At 41.5% G+C, this 13,572-nt stretch overlaps 1 non-coding gene across 1 annotated transcript; it reads left to right on the top strand.

Moving 5' to 3' along the window:
- The first annotated feature begins 779 nt into the window (after positions 1-779).
- Positions 780-922, top strand: LOC127193457 (small nucleolar RNA SNORA48). Its single transcript, XR_007831112.1, has one exon. It is a non-coding gene; the product is annotated as a small nucleolar RNA SNORA48 (small nucleolar RNA).
- The last annotated feature ends 12,650 nt before the right edge of the window (positions 923-13,572 follow it).

Raw genomic sequence — 13,572 nt, 5'->3', positions numbered from 1 at the left:
AAAACCTTTGACCCAAAATTTGTCCTTCCTACGAGATGTGCAGGGACAAAGATGGAGCCAAGATTGAGGGAATGGTCAACTAAAGACTGGCTCTACTTGAGACCCATCCCATGGGAGAGACCCAATCCCTGACAGTATTAATGTTACTCCTATGCTTGTAGACAGGAGCCTAGCATAACTCCTTTGAGAGCCTTCACCCAGCAGCTGATGAAACAGATGCAGGGACCCAGAACTAAACATTAGACAGAGCTTGGGAAGTCCTATGGCAGAGGTGGGGGAATGACTGAAGGAATCAGAAAGGTCAAGGACTCCACAAGAAGACCTACTGAGTCAGCTAACCTGAGCCCATGGGGGTTCACAGAGACTGAACTACCAACCAAAGAACATTCATGGACTGGTCCTCACGCCTTGAGCCTGTCTAACAGATACACAGCTTTGTCTTCATGAGGGTCCCCCAACAACTGGAACAGGGCCCTCTCTGACTCTGATGCCTCCCTTTGGATCCTTTTCCCATAGCTGGGCTGCCTTGTCTGGCCTCAGTAGGAGAGGATGTACCTAGTCCTTCATTGACTTGATGTGCCAGGGCAAGTTGATACCGATGGGGGGGCCTCCTCTTTCTTTGAGGAGAAGAAGAGAGGAGAAGGGAAAGGAGCTGCAGCAGGGGCAACGAAAAGAGAGGAGGGGGCTGCAATCAGGATGTAAAGTGAAAAATAAATAAAATTTAAAAAATAAAAAAGACATATTTACTGATACCCTACCCTTCACATACCCCGCATCCCAACCCCAGTAATGGCCAAAGAAATACCTTGTTAGTGGTGGTATCCTTATATCAGTCAGGTGCAAAGTAAATGACAGTTCTTTGCTCATCCTAGTTTGATACCTGGCTTGGTGGCCAAAGTTGTCCTATGCCTAGGACTCATAAAAATACATTAAATCAAGTCAAATGCGGCAGCGCACCTCAGGAGGAGACAGACCACCATGCCACCCATAGACCTGCCCATGGCACAGGCGCTTGCCACCACACCACTGAGCAGGGATGGAGGGTGCCATGTAGGTGCTCACCAGCACTGTGGCCAGCCTGCATCAGGAGACACTACAATGTGTGCACGTATGTGGTAGACGGTAGGGAGAGAAAGAGAAGCGGAGTAGCTTGAGCATTATGGAGAGAGATGGAGCTGGAGACTCGAGGAAGGAGAGCAGTAGCCTGCTGTGAGTGGCCAGCCCTGCCACCTGGAGCCATGGTGAGGTCCCAGCATGAGATGCCACTGACGGCCATGTCTGAGTCCGTGGCTACACAGTGGCAGAGGATGGAATCGAATACCGTGGCTTGTATTACCAAGTAAAGAACATGGAGATGGAACATTATGATAGGCAGATTTGGGCCCAGGGGTCCCGCTCACACTAAGGCACCAGCCAAGGACAATACAGGCAGTAAACTTTAAACCCCTACCCAGATCTAGCCAATGGACAGAACATTCTCCACAGTTCAGTGGAGAGTGGGGTATGACTTTCACACGAACTCTGGTGCCTCACATTTGACCATGTCCCCTGGAGGGGGAGACCTGGTGGCACTCAGAGGAAGGATAGCAGGTTACCAAGAAGAAACTTGATACCCTATGAGCATATACAGGAGGAGGAAATCCCCCTCAGGAACAGTCATAGGGGAGGGGAATAAGGGAAAAATGGGAGGGAGGGAGGAATGGGAGGATACAAGGGATGGGATAACCATTGAGATGTAACAAGAATAAATTAATAAAAAAATCAAAATACAAAAAATAAATAAAAATAAAAATGTATTAAAACCTTCAGTAATCCAGAAAAAAAAAAAAAAAAAAACCGAACGTGGAGATGTTCCTGGTTGGGACAGCCACCAGGGACCTCGTGAAAAATGTCCCTGCCCCTCACCGAATGAATGCTCTGGAGACCTGTCACCATCTTTCACCTTCACCAGCACTCAGGAGCAGCAACGGGCCCTGCACTTTGCTCAGGCAGCACAGTGGAGCTTGCCCTGGTGACCTGGGTGTAAGTGAGCTGGCACTGAGACTGTGAATAAGGGAGAGCTGGCCCTGCCATTCCGTTGCCATGATGTGACCTGGCAATGCGGGAGAGAGGAGACTCAGCTACCGCCCAGGCCTAAATCCAGGGCCCTGAATTGCCCCGCCCTGAAACCTATATCATCTGCAAATGGTCAGAACGGTGAAAGGGCCAGGCCTGGTGTTCCAACGCTACAGGATCTCCATGACCCAGGCAACAACCGGATGTCCTGGAGGAGTCCCAGTGAGGATCCAATATCGATGGCGTCACAGAATTAAAGACCTCAAACCAGACCAAGGATTCATTGCAACGAACATTTGTAGGTGAAGGTGCTCGGACAGAGGGATATACTGAGTGAAAACTGACATACGGCAGCTTCCATCATGAGATGTTTTCTATGCTTTGTTGTTGTTGTTGTTGGTGGTGGTGGTGGTGGTGGTGGTGGGGTGTGTGTGTCTGTGTGTGTGTGTATCTGTGTGTTTGTGTGTGTGTTTTACTTGCAAGGGCAAAGAGTGAATATGAGGGGATAAGGAGATGAACGGGACTGGGGTGCATGATGTGAAACTCACAAAGAATCAATAAAAAGTTTTAAAAAAACAACAAAATATTTATTGAACCACAAATTGAGCCATCAGCAGCAGCAGCACCACACTAGGCCAAAATCTGTTTATTTTTCTATTTCAAGGAAAACTAGTATCTTAGTAATTGGACAGAGCTAAGCGAGAAGAAGAAAAAGTGGGAAATATGAAAGAAAAACAGACAGGAGGAAGAGAAGGAGGGAAGGAGAGAAGGAAGGAAAGAGGGAGAGATGGAGGGAGGGAGGAAGGGAATGTTCTGCGGTTTAAGGATGAAGAAGGAATACCGCAGCGGCTTTAACCTGTGTTCCCGTGGCGCCACCTGCTGGCAGAACCTTTATGAGCCTCTGCCACAAGCAGTAGAAAGCATGGTTGGGTTTAGCAGTACAGACGCTGAAGAGTGGGTATGAGGTTACATTCTTAACTTATCTTGCTCTGCTCTGAATAAGGAGATGAACTACCAAGCTTGAGATGTGGAGATCTGCACTTTTCTGTTTTTTTTTTTTTTGTAACAGCTACATTGAAACACTCGGTATTGTTCACATGTGCTCATTTCCGTAATTGAATATGACAGCACACACTAGAGACCGTATAAAAATACATTTTACCTGCTGGGGTGGTGATTCATGCCCTTAAACCCAGCACTCGGGAGGCATAAGCAGGCTGTGAGTTCGAGGCCAGCCTGGTCTACAAAATGAGTCCAGGACAGTGAAGGTTAAACAGAGAATCCCTGCCTCAAAAAATATGATTTTTAAAAATCTATTACCAATAACCACAAATATTTATAATAACATGATACCTTTACAGGATATAGACCTTATGATGGCATTTTTATTACTTAACTGTCTAAATAAGCATTTCCGTCTTCTCACTTAGATACATGTCAAAATCAAGAAAAAACCAAACTTTTTACTAGTTTGAATATTAAATAATTTCTCAGGATAAAGTATCACTTTGATATTTGGTTAAGGAATTTGTGATTCAAGAACAGGAAGCCAAGCATTGGGCAGGACGTGGAGAAGGATCATGATATCTAGGCCATTCTAGGCTACAATGCGAGACCTTGTCAAACGCAGGGGAGGGGAGGAAAGAAAGAAGATGAGAGGGAGGGAAAGGAGAGGAGAGGAGAGAAGGGGTGAGGGGAGAGGAGGGGAAGGATGGGAAGGCAAGGGGAAGGGAGGGGAGGAGAAAAGGAGAGGAGAGGAGATGAAAATGAACAAATTTTATTGACACTCATTGACAGGTGAATATATAAACCAACAGAGAAATGGGTTTTTGAAAGTTCAGACACAAAGTAATCAAAGATACCTAGATGTTCTTAGAAACAAGTATCAGTCAGTGCAGCATAAGCCATACTCTGTGAACACAGTGGAATCCAGGGTCAAAGGAGCACAGTGTGCGGGGTGGTACCAGATGTAGGCTGGGACTCCATCACAGAGTATGGAACTTCTGAAGCCGTGAGCAAAAGATCTGGGCCAGCCTGCCTGTTCCATCAGTCAAGCACTGTATGGTGTGACCCCACTTTACATGCACAGTTGGGCATGGCAGTCACGGCTGCACTAGCGCACACCTAGATTATTACATGCGGTACTCTCAATCTCAACGGCTTCTTGTATTTAGGAACCCTTTTTAAACTAGAATTTACTGGGATATGAAATCAATTTCACAGATAAAATGCTATGTGTTTACAGCTTCTGTTGCACCAGGTATCAAAGAGATTGAAAGCACATCAATAAACATTGGGTTTTGAAAGCCCTGCAAACTAGCCAAGTACTGTACTTAGATAAATAAAAATGAAAATGTTACAGATGAATGTATTTTGTAGAAAATCAGCCTAGGGGAAGAAGCAGCAGCAGATGGTAATCAGCTTTGCCACTGCCCAGCTCCGTGGCCCAGGGAAGACTTGCTAAGTCTGTGGATCATGGCACCATGCAAGTCATCCCGAATGTCTCCAGACTGAAGCTAGGACAGACATGGTGCAAGTGGAGCAAAAGAGAGTGCTCCTCCCTAGAGACACAAGGCCTCCTTCCTCGGAAGAACATCAACATGGTGACATCAGGAGGGTGATAGAAGGAGCCTCTTAAATAAAACTTTGAAAATGGAGAAATGAGAGAAGTGTTTGAAAGCCCCCGATAACACAAGTGAGTGAAAATAATTCAAATGGATGTTTTGATGGGCACGCTTAGAGACAATTAAGAACAAAAATTCTGGAGCAAGAAATAGTAGGACTTAAGAACTGTTCTGTTTCTCGTTCGATTTTACATTTCCAAAATGCACAACAAAGGTAAGTATGTAAATTTTCTGATCTTGTTTCACAACATATAAAATAGAATTGCTAGAGCAACTTATATAAAACAAAATGAACGAATGCACGCTGATGCTTTAGGGCGTGCTTGGCATGAATTAGTGCTCATTAAGCAAAGCTTAGGGTTTTGTTTTTCTCAGTGTGTGCTTATTGCTTGCTTACATGTCAGACAATCTAACAGCTTCTGGTACAGAAGTGAACAAGTCAAGCAAAACCATGATGCTTACACTCAAGTGAGGATTGTGAAGATAAATGGCTGACTCAATACTAATGGTAGGCAATGGCTTGGCTGAAATATATACAGAGACAATATAGAAATACATGGAAGGACACCACTGTGGCAAAAATGACCAGGGAAGGTTGCAGTTCAGATGTAAAAGTAATCAGAGACTTAGAAATGGCAAAGGAAGAGAAAAGGCTAAGTGATGGGGGAAACACCCCAGTGTGCAAATAGCCCCAAAGTAAGAAATATCTCGGCACCCATATGGAGCAGATATGTGGCTATTGAACATGTAGGGAAACTGAGGTAGGTATTTTTGGTACGGAGAGATAGGAAGAACCCGGCAGACACAGACTGTGTGTGGTTCAGCACATTCTGAAAAGCCATCTTATGTTGCAGTCTTAAGAGGTTAAGAAGAAGCAACAACTCACACCGTTCAGTCGGCTATGCAATCGTGGGGGTGGACATCTGACACTGTACAGTGTACTTTGCTTCTAAGAGATGTCTATACATTTTCTATTTATAGTGAGGTGTTTGGGCTTTTGTGGTTTTGGGGGTTTTTTTTTCGGTGTTTTGTTTTGCTTTGGTTTGGTTTTTTGCTACAACCCCATTATAAGTTGAGACACAACTATTCTGCCTGGATGCTTAGTGGAAATATTATGAGCATGTATATGGTGCAAAGGCTGTGATGCACTGACTCAGTGGTGGTGGGCAGTGGCATTTTTCATTGTCCAAAACTCTGGGCTGCACAGATGCTTATTCTCTATACATAAACTGCTTAAAATAAATGTCTACATAGATTCCGGGGCCATGGAATAAGTATAGATTTAACTGACGTAAAAAGAACAAGTTTGGAATATCTGAGTTAAAGAAAGACTAGATGAAGAGGGACACGTATGGATGTGTGCGAAACAGCATAGAGTCTAAGGTTGCTTCTCCTACTAATGTCCTCCAGAAATCACCAAGTTGGAGGTATTCGTCCTGAGGAACAACAGCATCCTTCTCCAGCTGAGTGCCAGGAAGCCATTCTACCAGGTGGCTCAGAGGTGCAAATGTGCCCTGGTCTTTTTCTTTGAAGAAGTCAGACAGCCAGTCAGTCAAAATGCTTCTGGGTAAGACAGTGAATTCGGTGTTACTCTGTGTGATCTGCTGTAAAAGAAGAGCAAAGTAGGAAACAGTGCATTCTTCCCATCAGGAGCTTAGCTCCGATTTTCATCCACAAAGGAGCAGCCAGAGCCCACCATCATTGCCCAGCTGTGCCATGCTGGTCAGTAGCGGCTAAGGGAAAGTGTTCTCCCCTCTTGGATAGAAGGGAACTGGAGAGATCATAGTCATTCTGAGACTTGAGTAGGTGCTGGAAGCATTGTGGACCTAGCGAGAACAATAGAGGCTGAGGAGACAAAGACACAAGTACTGAAAGGAGAGGCTGGGGAGACTCAGTCGTTAAAAGCATTGGCTGCTCTTCCAGAGGACCCAGGTTCAATTCCCAGCACCCACATGGTAGCTCACGACTGTTTGCAACTCCAGTTCCAGGGGATCTGACAACCTCACACATGCAAAATAATAATAATAATAATAATAATAATAATAATCATAATCATAATCATAATCATAATCATAATATGAAGAAGAAGAAGAGGAGGAGGAGGAGGAGGAGGAGGAGGAAGAAGAAGAAGAAGAAGAAGAAGAAGAAGAAGAAGAAGAAGAAGAAGAAGAAGAAGAAGAAGAAGAAGAAGACAAAGCCTATGGTGAAGGTTCCTCCTTTCCTGGAGTGAACAGCCAGAGTGAGCACCACCACTGGAATTGGAGAATTCTGATGCTGAGCAGGTACTCAGCATGGTGGGAACATCAAGTCATGAAGGTAAACAGGAGGAGGCAGGCCTTCCACACCCACTCAGAGCATCAGTCACAGAAAGCCTCCAGACACTAGAGAGTATTTGAAGTGCTGAGACCAGCGGGTGCCTCTTTAGCTATCAGACTGGTACAAAAGATAGCCAAGGGGAGGGATCAAGTGTATTCATTCCAACAAGGAGGAATTTCTGACTGAGTTCATATCTTATTCTTATTTATATTTCTACTTATTTTTTTGCACTTTGTCTTGCTTTATCTCACGTCTTGACTGAATGTACTTACCAGACTATCCTTTCTCTGAACCCATCCTGTAGTATTTTCTCTATGGCTTCTCACCCCCTTCTGACTCCTCCTTCCCATTTCCTCTTCAGGCTATGACTTAATTATTAATACTCCAGCTTCTAACAACCTACAGACGGCATTTATTCTCCCCAGTCAGTACCCTAGTGAACTAGCCCTAAACCACACCAGAAACAGAAGCAAAGTACACAAATGTTCTGTTATACAAATTAACTCTAGTTCCATTGTCAATGTACTTCGACTGTAATTGCAGTTGGCCTACTTCTTGAGTAGTAGTAGGAAACATGAGTTAAAAATGAAATCAAATAGGCAAAATATGTGAAGGGAGAGAAATAGAAGCTACAGAAAATATCTGTTCAAATTCAACAAGGAAACAAAAAAAATTAGAAAAGCCATAGTGTACCCCAAAACGCTTACAATTCCTCAGTAATAAACACAAAAGATATGCGGTAACTTAAATGCTAGGAAAAATAACAATTCAGAGTCCTACTTTTAAAAAGATTAATGAACACAAAGGGACATAAACAAATACAAAAAGTAAAGAAATCAATTCATGAAAGTTAGAAAAGTTGAAGAAATGGTCAGCAATTTGGAAACTCAAAACCGCAGAGGATGAATTCATCAAGGAAATGAAAATTCTGACAGGTATCCAAAGAGAAAATAGTCAAAATGAAAGAATCAATAAGAAAAGAAAAATACTGAAGCCCAAACCAAGACTCCATGGAGTAGAATAAGGAGCTAAGATCATTTCTAAAGGCACAGACAACTTACAACAGAACATCTCTCAACCCTATAGGCAGAATTAGACGAACAAACAAGATTCACTTAGAACCTGTTTACAACAAAATATAAAAAATACAAAGCAAGTAAAACAGTATCAATTGGGGGAAAAACAATCAAACTGACCTCAGGTAAATGCATGAGAATAATGTTAAGCCCTTCACCAGCAAACCCCGAGCCCCAGGGAGCCTAGAGTGATGCCTTTCAAATCATAGGAGTAAATGGCTGTCAGCCCAGATACCATATCCAGCAAAGCTGCCTTTTGATGTGACAAATAACCTAAGGGGAAGCTCATGCTAAACAAGTTCAAGTCAATACAATCTACAACAACCAAACCAGCACTGCAGAAAATACCTAAAAGAATATTATGCACAAAGGAAGAAGAGAGTCTCGCCTATGAGAAAACAGGAGAAGAGTGGGTTTACAACACGAGGAGATGAGTAAAGAAAGCTCAGACAGTTCATCATATCCAGTACAGGAAGCCAGCAAACCTTCAAAACTCACAGATAGGAGAGCAAGTAAACATACATGTAACAAGAGAAACAACTAAAAAGCTACAGGATTTACCAGATGCCTCCAATAATTACCTTAAAAGCAACTACATTTAAAATACAAGTCAAGCTGATTGGGTAAAAAGAAGGTCCAGCTGTCTGTTCCCCCACCCCTCCCGCCCCACGCCCCAAAAGGACACAGTGATTGTCAAAGGATGCCTATCAATCTGGAAAGCAAAAGAAATTAAACAAGTTGGGATCATGTTCCAGTTTTCTTTCTCCAGCTGTTTAAAACATTCTGACAGAAAGCAAGTTTGAAAGGAAATAACTTATTTATCCTAAACTTCCAAATTATAGTCTATTCTTGATGGACATCAGGATAAGAAGGCAGAACCAAAGCAAAATCAGGGGAGAAACACTGCTTGCTGGCTCACTCACAGACTCATGCTTTGCTAGCCTAGGCCAGGATGACCTACGCAGGAAATAGTGTAGTCTTCAGTGGGCATCAATTAACATCAACTAACAGTCTGTACAATCCATCACAGACAAATCTGATAAGAACAACTACCCCATCGGACTCTTTTTCTGGAGGATTCTAGTATGTCGAGTCATCAGTTAATGCTCAATAGGACCAGTAATAGTTCTGACAGCTTAGAGAGTAGACTTCAAACCAAAATAGAAAAGGATGAATAATATTTCAACCTAATAATAAAGGTGATGATATAGTAATTTTGATATTGTGTACAGATGATGTGGCAGCTTCTGAATTCATAAAATAAAGATTAAAAATTGTGAAAGGTTGTGTATGGTCTTGACATACAGTGGATGGCTTTAGTACCCACTCTCATCTTTAGGTCATCATGCAAACAAAAAAAAAAATCAACAGATGAGTTTCAGAGATAAAATGCAGCGTAGATTGTTTAGACTTAAGAGATACCCACAGAACTCTCCATTTAGCATTTGTGGAATATACACACCTCTAGGTAAATTAAGAAATAGTCTCTAAAATTGATATTTGTAGAGCACAAAATAACCCATAATAAACACAAAATAATAAAGATTATCATTTGAACATTAGTGGCATATAGTGAAATAAAACTAAAAAAATCAATAAAAAAGAGAAGCCACAGAATACTTGGACACTGAACAGTACGCTCTTGAATTAACTATGAGTTATTTTATAAATTAGGAGTATTTCTAGATTTAAGTGAAAATGACAGCACAGCCTCACAGAACCTAGGATACAATGAAGGCAGTTCTAAGTGGAAGGCTATGTGCTTACATTTTAAATGTCAGAGAGATCAGAAACAAGCCAGTGATCCATCCCAAAGCTCTAGAAAAAGAAAACAATAAAAGTTGAACTTAAATGCAATATACAACCAGAAGTAATAAAAGGACAAATATGGATGCTATGGAAACTGTTTAAACACACACACACACAGAGAAAGAGAGAGAGAGAGAGAGAGAGAGAGAGAGAGAGAGAGAGAGAGAGAGAGAGAGAGAGAGAGAGAGAGAGAGAGAATCTGAATTGGTTCTTCAAAAAGACAAAACTTGCAAGCCCCTAGCCAAACTAACCAAAGGAAAATGAGAAAAGACTCAAATTTTAGAATTATAGGGAAAGGGGAGATGTTACAACAGACTTCAAGGAAATAAACATAACCACTAGAGAAATATCAAAACCTTTTACTCCACAAAAGCCTGAAAAATCTGGAAGAAATTAAATGTACCAAAATTAAATCAAGACAGTTTAAGCGACTTAAGCAGACATACAGCAGCAGGTCACGGTGTTGCTGTAATAAATAAAAATATGGACAAAGTAAAACCCAGAACGCGTCAGTTTCACTGACAAATCCTACCAAACTTTAAGGGGTAATCTACACCTCTAAAACCACTGTATAAAGCAGAAATGGAGGCTGAACTGCTGATATACTGTATGAACCCAGCATTAGACTGATACCAAACTAGATAAAGATAAGTAAAGAAAAATCTTTGATGACCACAGACAAATAGTTCTCAACAAAATATTTTCAAATTGAATTTAATATGACCTTAAAAATATTGTGCAATATGACTGGATACATCCTAGTGATGCAAAGTTGATCCAACATCCTCTAGTGAATATATGTAATATATAAATAGGCTTAAAGTCAGAAATCATACGGTCAGCTCTCCTGAATCATAGGTAGTGAAAACCATTTAACACAGTTCGATACCACTTTGTGATAAAAGTCATGAAACACTACAGATAACAAGACTATATCTCAAAAAAAAATATATTATATATGACTACTAGTCTGGAGCTGATACTATATAAATGAAGAAAACCGAAAACATTTCCTCTAAAATCTGAAATGAGGCAAAGGCACTCGTTTTCTCCATTTTATTCAATATAGCATTCAAATTTTTGGCTAGAGAGATAAGACAAGAAAAAATGGAAGAGATATAAGTAGAAAAGTAAGTCAAATAATTTTTTTATTTCTAAATGGTAGGATACTATATCTAAAATACACCAAGGAGTGCACCTGAAAATTGATAGGTTTGATAAATATAAAATCAATATACAAAACCAGGAACTTTTCTGTAGATTATTCCTGAAGGTGCTGAGAAAGAAATTAAAAGAAAATTTGCATTCACAGTTCCTAAGTATAAACTTAACAAAGGAGGTCAAAGATCTCATAAACTTTATAACACTGAAAAACAGTACCTTGTTGAGAACTAATTCTTTTTTTTGTTTTGTTTTGTTTTGTTTTGTTGTTGTCGTTGTTGTTGTTGTTTTGAGACAGGATTTTTCTGTGTAGCCTTGGCTGTACTGGATTCCCTTTATAGACTAAGCTGGCCTCGAACTCACATCAGTCTGCCAGCCTCTGCCTCCAGAGTGCTGGGATTAAAGGTGTGTACCACCAAGCCCAGCTAAGGAACTAATTTCATTGAATTCTTATCTATGTTTTCCAAAAGTATGACAAAGCACATTTCTGACTTGAGTCATATTTGCTGTTTCTGCAAAGTCTAAATACAGGGATCTTACAGAAACAGCAAGAGTTCACAGAATACTTACAAACAAAATATATGTGGGAGCACAGACTTATTTCACGGTAAGTGAGTTGCACAGTGGACACCGAGCCTAGGTACCCATCAATCTTTCCATAAATTGCACCACTGGGAAGCGTCTGGCCCGGCAGAATGATGGAATGGCCTATTAAGTGTTCATCTAGGACACTGGCTGTGGACTCACATGCTGCAGGATTAAAACATTTTCTCCCAGGATGTTGTATATATTCTCTGAACCAAATAAAAAAGAAAAAAAAATCAATGTATGGTGTTATATTCCCAAGAGTTAAAATGCATATACCTAGGAAACAAAATATAAATAAGAGGAGGACTGATTTAACTCGCACGCTACCATAAGTACAGTGACCCAATGGCAGAATTTGCACTTGCACAGTTACAATTTGGGATTCTGCTAAATCTTAGTAATATGTGCAAACCTGCTTCTGCTGTTGAAAGGCATGATTGGCATCCAAGCTTAGGCTGCTTGTGCTGGTATGACTGAATACTTGAGATGGGATAGTTCAGAAAGAAATTAAATTGATTGTTTATCACACTAGGGCTGAAGATTTGAAGGCCCAGGCACAGTGATTTGGTGTGGTTGGAGCCTACTTGCTGTATAGCACATGGTAAAAGGCAGACCAGCATGTGAGCAAATGAAATGAAAGTTGTATGCACAAAGCCTTGCTGTGAAGGGCCTTCTGCTAAGAGCAGAACAGCTCTCATGGCCTCTTCACCTCCTAAAGGTCCTGCTTATCCATACAGTCACATCGGCAGCACCTGGATTAGGAAAGGGAATAAATATACATGGAGTTCTCTCTCTCTCTCTCTCTCTCTCTCTCTCTCTCTCTCTCTCTATATATATATATATATATATATATATATATATAATTCTTATTGTTATCCCATCCCTTGTGTCCTCCCATTCCTACCTCTCTTCCACTTTCTCCCTATTCCCCTCCCCTATGACTGTGACTGAGGGGGACCTCCTCCCCCTGTATATGCTCATAGGGTATCAAGTCTCTTCTTGGTAGCCTGCTATCCTTCCTCTGAGTGCCACCAGGCCTCCCTATCCAGGGGACATGGTCAAATATGGGGCACCAGAGTTCATGTGAAAGTCAGTCCCTACTCTCCACTCAATTGCGGAGACTGTCCTGTCCATTGGCTAGATCTGGGTAGGGGTTTACTACATGTATTGTCCTTGACTGGTGCCATAGTTTGACCAGAACCCCTGGGCCCAGATCCACCTGTCATAATGTTCTTCCTGTAGGATTCTAGGACCCTCTGGATCCTTCTATTTCCCCATTCTCCCGTGCTTCTCTCACCTAGAGTCCCAAGAAGATGTCCTTACCTCTATCCCACTTTCCTGGTAAGTGAAGACTTTCATGAGACATGCTCCTTGGGCTAGTGTCCAGATATAAGTGAGTATATACCATTTGACTCTTTCTGCTTCTGGGTTAACTTGCTATGATCATTTCTAGTTCAATCCATTTGTTCACAAATTTCAGAAATTCCTTGTTTTGAATAGCTGAGTAGTATTCCATTGTGTAAATGTACCACAGTTTCTTTATCCATTCTTCTACTGAGGGACACTTAGGCTGTTTCCAGGTTCTGGCTATTATGAATTCAGGAAAATACAAACAACCAGATGAAGGAAATCAGTAAAACTGTTCAAGCTCTGAAGGCCTATAAAGAGGCAATGAAAGAAACTCAGGAATGGACATGGAGTTCTTATGATGTCTGTTATTTGGGAAATAATACATTGTTTTTCTCGAGTAATGATAGACACTAGGAGGGTGGTTATATTGCTGCTGACTATTATGATGATGGAGAGAGAGAGAGAGAGAGAGAGAGACAGACAGACAGACAGACAGACAGACAGACAGACAGATATTCAGAAAGAGGAGCTTTCAAGGAACAATGCCATGGGATCAGTCACATGCATCGGGTATTCATGGTAGAAGTCTAGGA

The sequence above is a fragment of the Acomys russatus genome, chromosome 8 (genome assembly GCF_903995435.1).
Source record: "Acomys russatus chromosome 8, mAcoRus1.1, whole genome shotgun sequence".
Taxonomy (NCBI): domain Eukaryota; kingdom Metazoa; phylum Chordata; class Mammalia; order Rodentia; family Muridae; genus Acomys; species Acomys russatus.
This window is presented reverse-complemented; position numbering and strand designations above follow the sequence as displayed.